Source organism: Solea senegalensis, linkage group LG17, assembly GCF_019176455.1.
Source record: "Solea senegalensis isolate Sse05_10M linkage group LG17, IFAPA_SoseM_1, whole genome shotgun sequence".
Classification (NCBI taxonomy): domain Eukaryota; kingdom Metazoa; phylum Chordata; class Actinopteri; order Pleuronectiformes; family Soleidae; genus Solea; species Solea senegalensis.
In genome coordinates, this window is record NC_058037.1 from 964,252 (window position 1) to 984,016 (window position 19,765).

A 19,765-nucleotide genomic window follows, 5' to 3' on the forward strand; every position below is an offset into this window, starting at 1 on the left:
GTGCAATAAATACTGTACCATGAACTTGTTTCTGACGTGTCATGAAATCTTTATGTAATATATTAATATATTAATATATTTATGACATAAATGACGTCACCGATACGAATCTGAACTCGTATTTTGAAGCCTAGAGATTTGCAGTTCGTCACGTGGACGGTTCACAAACACACGTTGAGCCGCTCATACATGCTGAACTTTAGCGTTTGTTTTCATGTAAATGGGAACAGAAATTTAATAATTCTACTGAAGACAATCTGAAACTCCTCAATAAAGTGTTTACTAATGTTACAGATCGAGTTAGAAGTAGAAGCACATTTTCACATAGACTTCCATCTTTTTGCTTCCTGGTGGCTATTGAATAAATTGTAACTTCCTGATTAGCTTCAGGGGTAAAGCTCGACTCCCTCCATGTTTTAAATGTACAGTGACTTCACAGCTATGTGAAGAGACGACTGAAATCATGCATTGCATCTTGACTCCATTTCAGAAGTTTTTTCTTTGCACACAAGTAGTTGAGCACAACATGGGGTCTACAGTTCAGTCACATGTTAATATCTTCCCCCCTTTAGTCCCACCCACATTGCAGCAGTGTGCTGTGCTGGATGCAGTAAAATTCCATTTTTCTCCTTTAACTGGTTGACATCTGTTAGGAACAATCATCCTCGACAACCTGCCGTCACCTCACAGCTCGGCTCATTATTACTGACACAGCCAGCTGCCATAAAGTGGAACACATTAAATATTAAAAAGGGTTTTTTTTTTTATTTTGACTGCAGAATATTTGCTGTTTTCCAGCCTTCGTGGCCTCTGACACGTCTTTTATTAAAATCCCTCTGAGCCTTTTAAAGCTGAATTGAATGCAGAGTTGGAGACCTGACCTGGGAGTGCAATAAACCTGCGAGGACTGCCGTCAACTCCCGAGAATAATGCAGGCTTAGAAATCCACTTGCAAAAGGAAATGATTCTGATATATTATTTTCCTCTTCACAGACTGCATCAATGCAGACATTCTCGTCTTCTTCTCTTATACATGATAGAACGAGTGGCTGAGAACATGTGGAAAAAAAACGACAACTTAATTCAATTATAGAATAAAGACTAAAAACTGTTCCTCTCCAGTCTTTGTTCAGGACTTTTTAGACAAGTCTGAACAGAAAATGATGAAAACCTCTAAGCTTACGTTATCAGTGGTTTCCTCGTTCACTCGTGAGCAACTGCTCCTTCTCCACTGCCTTTGGTTTATGTCGATGCAACAACACACACACAAAGCTCTGCCACTCTATTTAAAATCCATAAAGAAGAGGAAACCAAGTCGAGAAGAAAAGCAGACCCCTGCTCTGAGGCTGCAGTACCACAGATAGAGAAAGAGGGAGACAGAGAGCAGAACTGTAGCTAAACCAGCTCTGTGTTTGTGTTTAGTGACAGAGCTCGAGAGCGCGACAACATCTTCTCTAAGGTTGCACACATCTTACATTTCACATGACTTTCATCTTCCCTAATGGCTCCATGCAATGCTTGTGTTCTCTGTCCACAAGGATGATGTCAGGGTCAAAACCAATCAAAGACCGTGAAAAGGGATTTCCATGTAACCACGTACAGATGTTGCACTTGAACAAGGTGGGATGCAGGCAGCATGTTCACACTGTGAGTGAAGTAAGCACAATAACAGACATTAAAAGTGGCTGCAGACGGTTTTTATCCACCCTCCTACAGGCACAGAGAAAAGTTCAGTTTGAACCATTATATTCTTTTTGAACACAAAAAAATCCAAAGATGTGAATAAATAATGGATGCATCTCCAGTCATTACTGTGCAGAGTCTATAAACTATACAACTGAGTGCTCACTGAACTTTGCTTGGCCTCACAGAGAGACTGGAGTTTGACGGAGGTTTGTGGGGCTGCGTTACAACTTCTGTGTTCATCTTACAACAAAACCCACGTGTTTCCCTCACACAGGGATAGAGATGGTGAATGTATTCCTCCAAGCATTTGTCCTCATTGTCACAATGTGATCCAAATATTCAAAGCGAGCCATATGATTCAATTATTGTGTCGCTTTTATGTGTGCACGGAGAGAAAAGGGACGTAAAGCAGGAGATGTGGGAGCAGATTGATGTGATTTTACTGACAGATAATGTCTTTTTTTAAGTTAAACTTAATTCAGTATAACTGTGTTAAAGGTTTGAAACATGATGGGGCATTGCCACAAAATGCTAATTTTTACAGTGTAATGAGATTAGATTCAACTTTATTATCATTGAAAAGTACAGAAGTTGAGAAGAATGAGACGAGAACAACAGACTTAAAAACATAGCTTCTTAAATGCAGCTAGCACCAAAAACAACGGCCGCTAACTTCACAACATTTCAGCTTCCAGTTTACTTCCTGGAGCATTGTGGGTAATAGCTGCCTCATGAAGTACTTCCTGTACTTAAATGTACAACCTCATTTAAAGTGTTTATCTTTAAAAAAAACAACAACCCAGAAATACCAGGTTTGACGGTGGACGAGTGTCGTTCAGTTGGAGGGACGGGGGTTCGATTCCCTGTTCCATGCCAATGTGTCCTTGTTATGACAGGTGTGTGAGAAATCGTCCTCTGTGTCACCACGATTAGAAAAGCGCTCGTTAAAATCCAAATAACAGAAGTGTTTCGATGCTGGACCAGGTTTTGGCTGTGACCCTGAACCACAACATTCCATGTCCACACCTGGTCAGAGACCTCTCCTGTTTGCCTGCATCAGTCGTCATGATGAAATCTCTCCCTCTTGATCTCTTTGACTCCACTGTCACACAATGAAATACAGCCGTAATGAAGCGATCCTTAAAACACGTCGCGCAGGCTCTCAGGGGTAGCTTTGCATCACACGCAGATAACAGCCCGACAGCACTAATTCCAATAAAAGTGTTTGATTTGCTCTTATCACGTGAATAATTTAGTCTGCCATGAAATGAAAGTGGCTGAGATGAGCCATATGTGAGCAGCAGCAGCAGCAGAAACAACTCCATCCTGAGCTTTTATTGTCGCCTGTGGCATCAGTGTGAAGAATTTCACTGACCTTTGGCATTCAGCTGATACAGGTTGAAAAAGATCACTCATCTGCTCCGTTGCTTTTTCCCCCTCCACACCTTTGACGAATTAAAAAAAGGCCACTAATAGCACAGGAAGCCTGTTATGTAATACTGTCACAGCTTATTATTAACGAGAGGCAAAACCCATTGGTCAGACCAGAGACTTCTGCATTATATCTTCCCCCACATTTTCCCAGAAGACATAAAAAACAGTGTGAATTAAAAATGGCTGCTGCACACTGTTAATTTCTGTAAAATATTATCTTGCCATGCAGTCAAAGCGCAGTATTTTATCTCAGCATCAGTTTATAGGAAACATTCATCACCTCAGGCTAAAGCAAACACTCTCAAACTTACTGCAGCACCAAGTGCTGATGGTTCTCTTGTTTTGTTTTAGTTCTTCTTCTGTGTCGGCACTGTGTTGATTCAAATGTGAACTACAATCGTTCAGCTTGTTGACTGGTTTATTAACTCTGTCGTCATTTCAGACCTTGTCTTGATCCTGAGGATGGAAATCACCTCACCTGGCGTCAGTACCTCCTCCCCAGCTGTGTACCTCCTCTTGATTTCTGCTCGCCCCTTTTTCTGATTTGTCTTCCTGGGAACCTGACAGCTGCACGTAAACTGACTGAACTGTGTTGTGCTTCTGGGTTCAAATCTACTGAGTCAATAAATGAACAGTTCCCACCCGTAGTCCCGAGAGTGCTACCAATATCAGGCTACTTCAGACATCTGACATTTTTCTGAAAATTCCTCTCAAATCATTTGAAGTACAGCTTTGTAACTTTCACTCCAATGCAGCCACTGTTGTGATGAACGTTTTGGACACTAATCTAGTGCAAATTATGACGATCGTACCATTGCTTGCCATGTGATCTAGTGTTTATCCATAACTAACTTTGTCATGTGCAAAGAGGAACGCTTAGTCATGATTAGGTTCTCTTTAAGGATACTGAAGGCATTACATTCAGTTATGTCGGTACTACTACATCATTGAGAAGTCTGGATTTATACTTATATACTGTAAAATATGTATTACTTTTCTCAATCCGTCAGGTTTGAATAAATCTTCTAATGTTCATAGAAGAAAATGTCCATTTTACAATCATTGTTGCTGAAGTGTTTCAGATTTGTCCCTTTAAATTTGGAAAATGGCATCTTGAAACGTCTTTTTTGTCATTAGACATCAATCAACAACAACACATATGTAGCATCACCATGAGGGTTTGGCAAAGCCACACCTCTGGTAGCTCGATGGGATTGTGCTTTGCCCCGTTGCTAATGCTACTACAGCCTTGTGGTGTCGAGGTGTGGTGCAACAGCAGAGCACCGCAGTATGAACGCCTGGTCAAAACTGCTTTAATTCTAACTGAGCTTTAGGTCAAACCTGCATCGGCTTGAACCTCAATCAAACTGAGGTCTGCACAAGAAACCACGGTAACAGAATACTGCCACGGGTCATCCCAAGTAATAGTATGACTCATCGTTAACACTTGGCAACAGCGATCGATCGGATGTAAGTGTAAAAGAATACTTGAAAAACAAAGCTGGACTGAAGACTAAGTGCTCCATCAGAGCTATAACTCAGGAGGAAGCTGCTGAAGGACGCTCGAGTTACAGCTCATCAGCTCCGCTGGACAGACACCTGACCACACACCTCCTCAATGCTTCCTTCCTCTAACAGGATGGCTGAGGTTGACCACTGCTCATCAGCTGATACCATCTACAATTACAATGTCAGACTTCACAGGTTTATTCCAGGCTCAACATGTGCAAAAAAAAACATTGGAATGTTCAAGAAGCCACACCCCCGTGACCTTGATATTTGGCCTTTCACTGCTCAAATAAAAACAATGAATTTGTGCATTAAGTGAACAAGTCTGTGTGCCAAATGGATGCACTCTTAACTTCACAAAGTGACCAGCAAACCTGCAGTAAAGACCAGCTTTTAATGTAATTTAACTTAACTTAACTTAATTATAGTTTATCTTATTGTAACTCTGTGTTGTTTTTATGACTTCCTGCAAATTTCCACCTTGGTGGACAATAACGTTCTATTCTAATCCAGATTTTACACATTGTTCCTTTAAGTGAGCTTTTGTTAAGAAGTTAAAATCTGTCTTCAACTTTTCTTTCTTGCTGGAAGCCATAATATCATGAGTGAGAGCAAGTGCTCGGCTCCCATGCTGCTTCACAGAAAACAGCGTCACACTCCACAAAGCCAGTGTTGACAATGTGTCGATACCTCGTACAACATTTGAAAACAACCTCAACTATTGCTGTAAATCAATTATGCTTCTGGGTCCAGAAATACGTGACTCCAGCAGCTCCGGTCTCAACACGTCTTCGACTGCAGAACTCACTCACAATCACCAAATCCAAATATTTCCAGAGAGCAGGTCATGACTGGTCATAAAGTGTCTCCCAGAGAAATAGTAAGTTGTTAACTCTGACATTTTATTCGACAGAATCCTAAAGCGGCTTGCAAACGTGTGTGAGCAGATAATTCTTAAGTACACGCTGCATAACTCTGGGCTTGCTTCCAGTAAATGACTGCTTCTGCCTGCAAGACACTTTTGCAACTTTCTCAAATTGTCAAAGCTATCCGTTAAGATTGAAAATAGCCTCAGCCTAAGCTCGAGCACGGCCGCGAGGCTGCACGAGGCGGAGGAAAGTGGGTCCATGGGCCGTGAGGCTGCCAACACTGCTGAGTATTTCATGCTTATTGTTTCTGTCCCCGAGCACCACCCAAGATTTTGAATCTTTTAAATGTACTATGCTCCCAAGCGCACCATCCAAGGCTCTGCAGGGGACGCGACGCACTGCCAAAGACGTTTGGTTGCCACGGTAACTCTGACAGTACCGCCCCATAAAAGCTCTAATTGATAGCTGTAGAGCATGAAGTATCACACCCGTGTGTGTGCACAGACTGTCAGACAGAAGCCATGTGAGGACAGACAGAGGCTCAGATGTAGGGGTGCCCTGCTGGGACAAATTGTGGTACAATCCTCAAGCATTTCAAGCCAAAATTCACCCCTCAAACATATATATTTACCCAAATTCATTTTTCATGTCTATGGCCCATTTACATCAGATAATATCATGTATAATTATCTCCTGTTTTAGCGTTTATTTCAGCCGACTAAAGTCCCATTTTGTCTTCTTCCCCCCACTCCAAATCTGAATCATCCCAGGGGAAAGCACTTGCCACAAAATTTTATGGACCTGCTTCTCATTTAGTTAGAGATCTCATTACTCTGCTGAAATGACTTGGAGTAAATCAGCCTGCTGCTAGAAATATAATTATGAATGAGTCTTTTTTGCATTTAGCATGGCAGCATTATGTTCAGGGATGTCAATAAAAGCCTGAGTGGTGGGGTCCCTTCAACAGCTGCAGGTGTTTCAGCAGCAGTCGTGCTAACGCTCAGGGAGCCAGGATACAACAGAAGTAGGGAGCTCTGGGGTGGGAAGCTACAGCTCCAATTCACACTGAGGAAGACGGGGTTGCTCGGTCATCTGTCAAGTTATTATATGGTGATATATGCAAAATACGAGGGTGAGCTGAAAAGCTCAAATGCTGACCATGAGCTTTTAAAATAGTCTCCCCTGCAGTCTACGTACTTCTTCCATCGGTGTAATGCTCTAGGTAAAGGAGTTCTCATCCTGATAGTCAAAAAAAGTCCTCAACAACAGACAATTTCCACTGCATGGACTCACTTTTTGTCTCTGGCTTGAAGTGGTGGACCCAACACTCAGCCTGGGCTAGGACATGTTCAAGAAAACAGCAGAATTCTAACAAACATGACAGTCATAGCAGGAGAAATGAAAGAGTCGCAAGGTATTATGGTGATGAAATGTTTAAAATACAGTGCTGCACTTCATGCAACACTGAATCCAGAGTGATGAGAAATTCACACTGCAGCCCTGTCACTACAAACTGATTTGAGCCATGTAACAGTGGTAGATTGGAGCTTATCAAAGATATTGGAGTATACAAAGCTGGATTATCAACTGGCCGAGATGTTCTGACGCCCCTGGACCCTGGGGCATCTAAAGCCAAAAAGCCTATGCACTGTGCAAACAGGAGACTTTTCAACCAGGTCTTTTAATAATGTGTTTAAATTGCATCTGACAGAGCAGATATGCTCAGTTTAATCAGGAGAGCCGACACAGGCCACATAGCAGTTCACATACACTTAATCGCAAGCTGAAAAATATTGTTATTTTATCTTATCTCGAGTTTTCATTGTGTGCCAGAATGCAGCTTATTATGTGGTCCCAGACTGAGGAATTGAAGCTGCTTGTACTCTAACATGACCTGCTTTCACTATGTGGACTGTGTTTTACTGTTGTTTACTGTGTGATTATTCATAACTTAAAGCTGAAATAGACTGAAAACAGCTGAAATATTGATCCACTCTAAAGAAAATCAGCAATTGCTGATCCACTGCCACCAGCAGTAAGACAGAGATGGAGCAGGAGTAGACCATTATCTCCTATGTCCCTGTGAGCTAAACTAAAACACAGGTTTTCTCCATGGCCTTGGTGTGGAGGAGTGTGTGTTTTTAAAGTACCATAAACAGCAGTTTCCAGTTAGCAAAGACTGTCCACAGTGACATAAAGCCACAATGTCCCACTCCTGACATTCTCACGAGAAGCACTCATCTGGTCTAGCTTGTAAAAGAGCTGGCCAAATGAAAAGTGGACTATGTGTGGAGTGTCCTTTTAAGTATTTTTCATTCATTCATTCATTGTCTACTATTTTGTCCTTCACATGAGGGTTGCAGGGCCGGTGGAGCCATTCCCAGCTGACACCCTGCTGCTGAGATGACCAACATCATTGAAATAACACATTAAACACATTAAAATAAAATTGATATAAACACAAAATGTATGATAAGATTTCCCCCACAGCAGTTTGCTGCTTGATGCACGTGAGGTTCAGGGTTTAATTCAGCGTCAACAAAGACCAGTTAGAATCTACTTCTTTGGTATCAAGTATCACAAGATGCACTTGCACACTTCATCTGAATGGGACACACCAAGAACACCCAGTGTTCTCATTGAGCACGTGGCTCCCTAGAAAGTAATATACTGTATTTGTGCGTGAAAAAGTCACCCTGCATCTGGACGACCCCTAATGCTGCCGTAGAACTATCCCTTCAAAGAGACAATGGGGCAGCCCCAGGCCGAGTGTAAAGGGAACTTAGCTTGTAAACAGAGGGTCGGCAGGCCAAATCTGGACTGGGATAACTATGAGCAAGGTGCCCAATCTCCATTGCTTAATTGGGCACCCTGAAATGACCTGGTCCGAAGCCCGGATAAACGGGAGGATTGCGTCAGGAAGGAAATACGGCATGAAAATCTCTGCCAAATCAAATATGCGGACAAATGATCCTTAGAGAGGGAGAAGCTGAAAGGAGAAAAGAAATCCCTTTAACGAGACAATATCAAATCTCTAGTATTAACTTAGAAGAAGAACCTCCTGATAACCTTGCTGTTTACATCATTAGCACCCCCTGCTGGAATGAATTCATGTCTGCATCATTCTCAATCCACGGATCCGAAAATAACATTCATGCGAGAGATGACAGATGATGTTTTATTTCCAGACACCTCATCCACCTGGACCATGACTTTGTTTATTCCTATGTTTCAAATGTATTGCTAGCATTTGTCAGGCCATGGCTGCTGTGACAGGAGGTGGAGGTGAGACCGAGGACAGAGGATGGACAGACAAGAGGTACGAGAAGGAGAAGCCATAACTGCCATCGTTATTTATGTGTCCAGAAGTCAATTACAGAGTAAACAGCAGCGGTGATAAATATGGTTCCACATACACAACTTTGGTCAAAGGCTTTAATATGCAAGTGCTGCAGAGAGAACGATCTCATATTTCATCCTCCTGCGCTGAAGGCAAACAAATTAAAAGACAGCAGACAACAAGCTCCAAATTCTTATGAAGCATTTCTAGTCCTTCAAATACGCTGGATACCTTTGACTCAAATTGTTGGTTTTCAATGCAACAGAATTCCAGACAAAAATCATTTTAAAAAGTTTGCCGTTTGCCGTTACAGATGAATGAAAGCAGATTGGTGGAAAAACTACCAACACAAAACAATTCCACTCAAACTTCTTAAAGAGGATGAATGACACAGTGGTGAGGTGTGGAGTGACGGATAGGTTCAAGGTGAAGGTTGGATTACATCAGGGATCAGCTCTGAATGGTGATGGGCAGGTTGACAGATGAGGTCAGACACAAGTCTCCATAGACTATGTGGTTTGCAGATGATATTATATCTGTAACAAGAGTACAGGACAGGTGGAAGAGAGCCTGCAGAGGTTGAGGTCTGCACTGGAGAGAAGAGGAATGAAGGGCAGTAGGAGCAAGACAGAAAACCTATGTATGTGTGAATGACAATGAGACATCCTGGGATCAACTATTCAAAACAATGGACGATGCACAAGAGTGCAAGCAAGGTGGAGGGGGTGGACAAGTGTCAGGGCTGATGTTTGACAGAAGGAGAGCAGCTACAGTGAAAGAGAAGGTCTACAAGACGGCAGCGCAGACCTGCTCTGATGTACGGCTTGGAGACAGGTGGTGGTGGAGGTGGAGCTGGAGGTGGCAGAGCTGAAGATGCTGAGATTTTAGTTGGCAGTGAACAGGAGGGATCGGATTAGAAATTAGCATATTTGAGGGACAGCTCAGGTTGAATGGTTTGGAGTTAAAGTAAGAGAGTGAAGGTTAAGATGGTTTGGTCGCATGCAGAGAAGGGATTGTGATTAGGTAGGAGGAAAAGATAAGGTTTATGGATGTTTTGAAGGAGGGCATGAGGACAGTTGGTGTAAAAGAAGAGGACACGTGGGACAGGACAAGATGATCAGATGATCCACTGTGGTGACCCCTAAATGGAGAAGCTGAAAGAATTGATGTCTTTTCTTTTAATGTTATGAATCAGTTTGATGAAGCTGCTTCTTGCTGGCAGATGATAAACACAAGGACACAACTTGATCTAGATGAGTCTGAGCATTTATTTCTTCCCACTGGCACAGACCAGAATTAGCACCTATAGACCGGGCTAAAGCCCGGTCTATATTACTGACACTATTGGGGTGTTTACAGCTGCAAACATGAGTCCATACTCTGTTGTGGAGAACAAAGGCTTTAAAAATATGGTAAAGGTGCTTGAGCCACAGCACGAAATACCTTCGCGCTCCCACTTCATTATGACGATCGTACTAGAACTTTACACAAAAGTAAAGATGAAAATTGCAGAGGAATTATCGGAGGACTCACTTCATCACAGCGGAGGGAGAGGAGGAGTCAGTGCTGCAGACACGCCCCCTCTGTGAGAGTCACACCAGCACAAATCTGGTGCAGGTACTGACAGGAGCAGTAGCAGCTAGAGTGGAAGCTAGAGAGGCCCAAAAAGCAACATCCCAGTCACCACAGATAGTACGAGACACCAAGTTAATGCAGTATTGAAGCTGGACTGGGGCCACAGATTTGCACATGTGATACATTTAGCATCCATAATGATGTGGACATGTTTGAAATAAAATAAGAAAAGAAACTGAAAGCAAAGTTATATTTGTCTTGTTATATTTGCCTTTTTGTGTTGTTTTGAATCGAAAAAAGATCCGACCCGTGACTTAGAAACGATCAGAACCGTGAGTTCTGTGATCCGTTGCACCCCTAGGTTTAAATCAGGCTGGGGCTCATACATTTTTGGCTCGGGGTTTTTTGGAGCCCGATCTAAACTCAACTTTCAGGTCACTGTGACAGATCCACAATGACAGACCTGAGACCTGCAACCTGCTCCTGCCCTGACTACAAGAAACTGGTGTTTCTGTTATATCTGGATTTTGTCAGTTTCTCGTATCGTAATTATACCATTGAAAAGCTGTCAGCCCCTTGTTGTAAAAGAGAAGAATAAACTGTAAACTGTAACTGTTATTCTACATTTCCACTCCACAAAAGTGCTGTGAAATCCTGACCTAAACGACACTGCAGCCTTTATCTGAACCCCGGAGCAAATCTAATTGAAACAAGTGTTTTTGGGAAAGGTGTCGCTGTAGAAAGCAGAGGAAGTGAGAAACAGCACCTAATTAAATGAATCCCAGGCTGCTGTGAGGCTCCGCTGTGCGAGGACACCCAAATTGCATCAAGCAAATCTGGAGAATGGAGCCCATATGGTTAATGGATGTGTGTTATGGTATTGTTTTGGAAGGCTCCGCGACACGTCGTCCTTCAGCTGCTACAGCAACACGCACAGACCTCCACAAATCATTACTGTGGGATAATAGAACGCACATGATCAGACACAGGAGCAAGTGGTGCCAGGCAGAGAGACGGAGACGAGCCTGTGAATAATGATTACGGTCACCTTAGTAATATATCACCATCCCGGAGGAGATGAGTTGGATAAGGGTGTCTGTCAGTGGCGCGGAGGGGCTGACAAATTCCTGCACCATCCTCAGATTTCAGTCCCACAGAGCCGCCGCCACCCTCCTCTTCCTCCTCCTCCTCGCCGCGCCTGTCTCCCCCTGCCTCCATGATTGCTTTGCTAAGATTGAAATTAATCCGCGTCGTCGCTACCCAAACACGTCTTTGTGAATTAGACATCGCGGGCAGGTGATGACAAAGCGCGACGACCGCTTTCCACGGAAGTGTCCCGCTCTGTAAAGTTATCAGGATGCAACGACCAAGGTCGTGGAGGTGGGCCTTCACGCGAATACTGGAATCATTCAATTAGTGCTTCAGCAAAGGCGAACGTGATCGAAATGCAGTAGCCGGCTGAGGCATGAGGACACTCTGGAGAGGCTGCTGTGAAAACAGATTGGTAGATTCACTCACTCTCTCTCTCCTCTTCTCTCATTTCTTTTCACACTTTTACTGGAGTTGGCAGCCTCCCCCACCGAGCTGTTCTGTGCCGTCTGCCAGGCACAAGGCGCTCCATTTGTTAATCCCAGAAGGTCACTGAAGAGCGTTTTTTAGGCCCTTTCCTCAATGTCCGCTTCCACCCTGCCCACAAGAGTCATTAAGATGAATAGGACAATATGGCATTTTCTGGCTGCCGCTGCAGGTGTGAGCCATCATCACCTCTGATAACTCAAATTAGTCCTTCAGGAAGTCATCTACTGCTGCTGCTATGGTCTGATGAGCGCCACACACACACACACACACACACAGACTGTGATGCATGGGTGTCATGCTGGGGTGATGCAAAAGTTGTCTTTGGGTTGAGGTGAAGGATTGTGAAAGGAGATAACTGAGGGGAAATATGACCTTAATGACAGAATGGAGTGAAGAAAATCAACATTTTTAGCTTGTGGGGACACAGTAGCCTCACGTCTGCTGTTTGTTTGTTTGTGTGACTTCTAATACATTTGAACTCACTTATGTAGGCAGCTGTGGATCAACCACTCCAGTGATGTAAAACCCACTGATTTTCTCTAAGAACTTTGGTGTGGGGAGAGTAAGTCTCCGCATAGTCAAGAATCAAGATGTCACAGGCTTCACCTGGTGTAGGTGGATTTATTTATAATATTAGGTGAATATTAGGTGAGTGTTTTGTGGCTAAAGTATGAGGTGAACTCTGAAGCCCCCTCACGACATACATTATGCAATTAAGGTAGTAAATTATCAGGAGCAGGAAAAATGTGTTATTAGAAGAAAACGCATGAAGTCAAGGATTTGAGCTCATATTGATTAAGTTTAAAGAAAAGTATTAATTTGTATAAGGGCCTTTATGGAGGGTTTAGGTGTGGGAGCATTTGGGCTGAGATTTGGGCTGTATTATGTATTACATATAAGGATATGTAGCATATTTGGCAGATTTGTGATACATACAGCAGTATACTGATATGATATAATATAGTATAGTATAGTATTATATTATATAGTAGTTAGAAAATAATGGGTGAAAAGGTGAAGAAAAAAGTTATAACACAATCTAATTGTTTGACATTTGGCATTTTGACATATGAACCCAAGCAGCTGATCCATTACTCAACACTTTGTGCTATGGTCGATGTTTTCAAATCAAATAATTGTATCTGCTACAGAAATGGACAATTCCAATCATCAATAAAATACCACGTATAGGATCCAATGAGGGCCACATGGCGGCGTGTTGCCTTTCAGCAGGGCTCTTAAACTCTAACAAGCAAACAAGGCAATCAGAGACGGCAGACTTCACCCCATTCATGCAACAAGCCTCTGTGGGTCACCTGAGAGGCAGACTATTGTGTGGCTGTTTGGACTTCACTGTTGTTGTTATGTGTTTGCTTGTTGATTCCTTTTAGAAGACAACTCAGGGCAGCATTGTAGGTGGCTGATAGTTGGTGTCTTAGTCCACCTCCTCTGATGAGGGATGGTTCTCTCGTCTAAAACTCCTACATGGATGTCTAAATACATCCCAGTCATCAGGCTTCTGTCGCCAATTTTCCCTTTGTAGAATTTGTCCAGCAGGCGAATTTTGCGACCATGAAAAGCGATATACGGCGCCTGGGTAGCTCAGTCGGTAGAGCATCAGACTTTTAATCTGAGGGTCCAGGGTTCAAGTCCCTGTTCAGGGGGTCTATGATGTTTTCTCTTCATAGAGAGAAGTTGTCTCTACATACAGCTCCTCGGTGTACGTGAACTCTAACTTCCTGCCACAGTTAACTGGAGACTCTAGATTGACCATAGGTGTGAGTTTGGGATTGGCTACAGCCCCCACGTCATAATGAGGATCTAATGAGTGGTCAGACCATTTAACGGTCTATCTCTACCCTGGAAACTGTCCTTGTATTATATTTTATTTATGATGAAGTAAAAGGGATTGTATAGCACAAAAGTATCACCAGGAATATACATAAGTAACATGATCATGTTGATGTGACATACAGCTCCACCTCATCAGGCTCATGGCTCCACACGTTTAGCATTTTCTCTGCCACACAGCTCTGGGCACTTTACTAAACACACCAACACCAAAAATCCCTTTTCACATCGTTAATGCAGAGTAATGACGACAGGCAGCAGTGGCACTGGAAATAGCACCTGTCGCCCGAGACGAGGATAAATCCCCAGAGACAAGAGTGACGACGGTGCTCCGACACAAAGCCAGGGAACGAGGTTAAGAAACACCGAAGCACTGAGGCGGTGAATCTGTCAGCCGGATCCTCACAGCGGTGGTCTCATGTTTGTTCAAAGCGAGTCAGCGTTCCATTTACATCGGAACTCGGATGGCACAACTGGGAGCGACGTGACCCATGTCGACATGTCGACAGACAGACAGACAGACAGACGACTTTATTGATCCCTTTGGGAGGTTCCCTCGGGGAAATTAACAGCTCCAACAGATACAAATTAAACTCTGTGTATTATGTACGACTGATTTATTGTGAGAGAAATACAACAGAAGCTATTAAAGGTAAAGAAGAGGTGTTTGTGCAGTAGCAAACATCTTGGAATCCTGACTCTGGGAAACAGAGGTTGCTCAGATTCTGGGTTCAGGGGACATTCCTGCGTATGGAAAGCCCAATGACCTTGGAAATTCCAAGTTCCGACTACAAATGGAACGCATGGAACGCATGGAACGGTACCCTGTGTGCAAAAGACATCATGGTCGCGATGGTCACAAGTTCGACTCCACCCGTGGCTGATCGTACTCAGTTCCATTGTAAGTCACTTTGGACAAAAGCGTCTGCTAAATGACATTTAATGTAATATAATGCATTAGAATCAATGGAGTGGATAAAGACACTGTGACTATAATTCTTATCAGAAAGAAAAAAAACTTTTCTTTTTGTCCACAAACAAAACAGATTTTCTCGTGTAAACTCTCTGAACGCTCTGCACATTTTCATTATAATACTGTTTCAACACATTTTACCTCCGTTAGCTAAACGTCATGTCTTTAGATTTGGATGTCGCACTTGGTCGTATGTGGATTCCTGTTTTTCACAGATAGGCAGTGACAGAATCACTAGGGATTATGAATTATTCTCTCCGTCAGGCAGACAGTACAGATTACCACTAGGCCTGAACCATTTGGGGAAAATATCTGATTGCCATTTTCCTTACAATTGTTACTGCAATTTCATCTGCATTATTTTTAGGTCACCCTTCAATTTAAAAGTCACAGTGACAGATTTAAAACATGATGCTGGAGCATTACCATATATCGCCTTTCTGAAAATCTAACGTAACAAAGTAGTTCTGTGTTACATTTGTATTTTGATGGAATAATCAAATGTATTATACGTTACGATTAGCATGTTTGTCTGTGTCAGACGTTTCCAACCCTTTCTTGGGGAATGTGTTATATTTGAATCTGGCTAATATAACGATATGATTGAAGGCTGGTTAATCGTTTATATCCCAAATAGCTCTGAGGTTTTACACTGTACTGTATGTGTTTAATATGCAACATAGCGCCACCTGGCACCAGGATGAAGTGACTGAGGAGGTTTTTAAAAGCTGTGAAAAGCATTTTTCATCAAATAATAAAAAATGCGGCAGGACAGTGACTAGCATGTTCTCCACATGAGCCCTGCTTTCCTCCCACAGTCCAAAAAAATGAATGAATAAAAGAGTTGTTTGTCTCTGTGTGTTGGCCCTACGATGGACCGTCCAGAGACCTGTCCAGGGTCAACAGACGATGAACAAATGAAATGCATGAACCAGAGAACAGCATCAGAGAGGCAAACTCAGTGTTAATGAATGAGTTCCTGGTGAAGCCCATCACCTCCACATGACTCACTATAGTAGTGGTGTTTTGTTTTTGTGTCACATTGTGACACGACTGGTGACGTGAAGGTCGTTGTATAACAGCTCCGTTAGCAAAGGGAGGTGGCAGCTGACTTCAGGTTACAGAATGAAGCCCAGTTCTCTGAAACATGGGTGACGCAGTGAGACGCTGTATCAAACGGCTGATCACAGGATGCAGGATCACAGTACATCTGACATGTTAATGATCAGACTAAAATCTGCTGCCTCACTCTCCACCAGTGGACCCAGATCCACCAATCAACATCCAGAAAAGATTTGAAAAAAAAGAGAAAGCAAGTATAACTTAAAAGGAACAAAAAACAAGATTCAGGACTAAACTGATGGAACGTTGCATTTCTGTCTATGGAACAACCTGAACAAAGAAACCAAAGAATCTACATCAAACATTACATTTAAAAATGCAATTAAAAGCACTATGTTAAGGAAATGCAATGAAATATGTTAAATTAGAATAACTTGCATATTAACAAATGGATGTTTTTTGTTTTTCTTGTAATTTGCTTGTTAGTCTTAACAACAGGAAAGTGAGTGGCTGTGTTGGACTATGACGATTATATTTACTTGTTTTATTTGGGATAAAAGGGCAGAGTATATAAGATTATTCTTCTTTCTGCTCCTTTTCATTCATGTGAATGAAATGATATAAATAAACTAAACTAAACTAAACCTTGATGCCCTCACCACACACCTGCAACCTCAAAGTCATCTTAGACATCCACTTTACTTTTGAAAATCACACCAGTAACAAATGACCCGCCTCCGTCCATCACTCTCCTTCTCTGCTGCTCAAACCCTGATTCATGCATTCATCACTTCCAGGACTCTGCTGCACGTCTGCTCGCTCGCTCCCGCTCCAGAGGTCACGACACCGCTGTCCTCCAGAACCTGCACTGGCTTCTCATCTCACAACACATCCAGTTCAGAGCCCTCCATAACCAGGCCCCTCCTACCTCACAGAACAGCTCCACCCCTACACACCATCCCACCGCCTCCAGTCCTCGGGTCTCCAACCTGCTACAGCCACCACCCAGGAGCAAGCACAGAACCTGGGGAGACAGAACCTTCTCCACTGCAGCCCCCTCCCTCTGGAACTGACTATTCTGACTTCTCTTCACTTAAATCCTCCTTCTCAAAATGAATGATCTTGTTCTTATTGTAAAGCTGAAGTTGCTTTACAATAAGAACAAGATAGAGTTTATTTAAGAGTTTATGAAAAAAATGCTACATAAATAAAATGTTATGAATGCTGTGACACAAGTACGCAAAATAAGAGACTAACGGACCTCTGCAGTTGGGCACAGGGACAAATGTTTATATATTGGACTTTTTTGCTGATATCTGAGCGCTTGGGCCGATAACTGATACCAATATAGACTTCTTTTTTTTCCTGTGCCCAAATGCAGAGGTCCGTTAGTCTCTTATTTAGTGAAATTAACATAAACATTTAACAAAATCACATCACAGCAGATGTAGATACATTTTCCTTATTGGGCAAAAATAAATAGATAAATATTCAATCTCCTCTTTGTGGTCATTAGTCATATCGGTGGATCTTGGTATGTTTGCTGATATCTCATAATACACTTTAAAGCCAATAAAAAATGTATATATATGTGTGTGTGTGTGTATATATATATATACACACATATATGTATACATATATGTGTGTGTATATATATATACACACACATATATGTATACATATATGTGTGTGTATATATATATACACACACACACACACACAGCAGCAGATTAGTTAGCTCTATGTAATGATTAAAAAAGTCATTTTGAATCAAAAATCAGAATGAAATTGAATCATGAGTTTCTGAAAGATTCACATCTCTAGTATCATTCTCAGCACAAACACTCCGATCACACGTCAGCAAAAACTCCAAAATATCATGACAGTGTTTTGGTGACAGAAGTTACACAGTGGAGCTTTAAACAGAGAGAGGCAGAAAACACAACTGTGGGCACTCAGACTCTTCATGCCCCCTCATGGGGCCCGTGTGGTGCCACTGGGTTCTCTCAGCTGCCCAGGACAAATGTCTCCAATTGTTCATTTCTCCATTCATTCCTTCATTCATTCATTCATTTGAAAACACCAAAGAAGGGAATTTGAGATTACTGTAAATGTGGCAACATGTAAAAGTGTTCAACATTAAAGTCTGGATGTGGAGTCAAGTTCATGATCATGATCCAGGGAGAATAATTCAACAAGTTTGTGCTGCTCTATGCTCCGGTAAACATTTCTCTTTCCTTTTGAAAAATACATGACGTTTGATCTCTGAGCTGCAGCAGATGTTGCAGCACGAGGACGGTCGTGCAGAGGAGGATCTCACGCCGACTACTGTCGTAGCTACTGTAGATCAAAACAAGTCAGTCCCAGAGACCGGGTCGAGACGTTCAGATAATAAATTGGTGACAGGCAACAATTCAACAACAGTGTCTACTGCAATATACTGTCATTGTTCCTTCAACATCATTATAACAATAACAACAGGTTCAGTAGTATGTCAATATCATGTTTGTGCACTGTGCAAGAACACCTGGAGTCGCAGCACGTCGTTGCTATTAAATGTTTTGTAACATATTTCTCTTTTTTAGCACAGTTTTCTGTGCATTAAGAAGTTTAAGAGCAGGTTTCTTTAACTTCCTTATGATTAATGTACATGTTGACTATCAGCCAGGCTACAAAGTGAATTAAACTAAATGGAGGAACACATTCGGGCACTGTCCACCCTAAGGCTACATACTGTATGCACACTTTCCATATATATATATATATATGAAAAAAAAGACAGAAAATCTTCCTTTAGAAAAAATATTTACGTGACAAAAGTGTATTTAATGTGTATATTTGCAAGAAAATGGTCCAAATGGAACGATTATGTGGACAATTAAGTTTTTTGTCTCAGAATTCAGAGGGGAAAAATTCATTTTGTACCCTTTCAGGTACACATGGTACCTCTGTTTTTGAGTACCTGGTTGCCTTATTCAATTTATTATACGTCACAGTAAACCTAGTTTTTACTTAAATAAAGCATAAATTATGTTGTGAAAAAAGTTGAAGAAATCACTGATTTCCATTGAAAAGATAAGAGCACCTGAACACGGGACTGTGAGGGATCCAGATCCTTTACCCCATGAATCTAGTCTGCAAAAGACTGGATCTTATACAACTCTCCAAGAAGAAGAAGAAGAAGAAAAGTAGAAGAAACACTGGTGTTTACCTGTTCAGCATCCTCAGCAGGACGCGCCGCCTCTCCTCATCTCAGCTCGTGCGTTCAGGTTCTCCAGCAGCAGCAGCAGCAGCAGCAGCGGGTGGTGTTGATGGTGATGATGGTGTTGATGTTGATGATGGTGTTGATGGTGTGGAAGTCAAGAAGCCTCGACCCAGTGTGGACCAAAGCTCCACTTTCGCTCAGCAAAAGTGCGGAAACAAAAATGATAAAAAGAAAGAAATCAGTGCGCGACTCTGGTTCCACTGTTGACGGCGTGGACGGAACCGCGTCTCTCTCTGTCTCAGGTCCACGTTTGTCCTCCAGCACCGGACTGTGAATGAGCGGAGCGCTGACTGAAGGAGGCTGCGAAGAGGAGAGAGCTGGGGCGTGTTCCTGCGGGGAGGGAGGGGGGAGAGGGGGGAGAAGGAGGGATGCGCAAAGATGCTCAAGCTCAACGCGAGGGCGAGATCAAAAAAATAAAAAAGTTTCAAGAGACGCCTCAGAGTCTTTGGTGTCCAGATTACTGACATGACGGAGCTTAATCCACAGAGATTAACACAGGGTTTCACTACACTGTAAAAAACGACGTCCACTTAACTAACATCTCAAACAGAAGTTACAAAGTTTAACTTGCAGATTACTAATCCCGACTTCAACAAAAGATGAAGTTAATTGTTCAAATCCAC

General features: G+C 42.4%; 1 protein-coding gene across 1 annotated transcript in view; it reads right to left on the reverse strand.

The window, feature by feature from the left end:
* LOC122783747 (heparan sulfate glucosamine 3-O-sulfotransferase 5) overlaps window positions 1–19,449 on the reverse strand; it is a 77,405-nt gene extending 57,956 nt beyond the window's left edge. Inside the window, exon 1 of the mRNA XM_044048567.1 lies at window positions 19,089–19,449. The gene's annotated coding sequence lies outside the window, so the exon portion shown is untranslated. The remainder of the gene's footprint in view (window positions 1–19,088) is intronic.
* Between the last annotated feature and the right edge of the window lie 316 nt (window positions 19,450–19,765).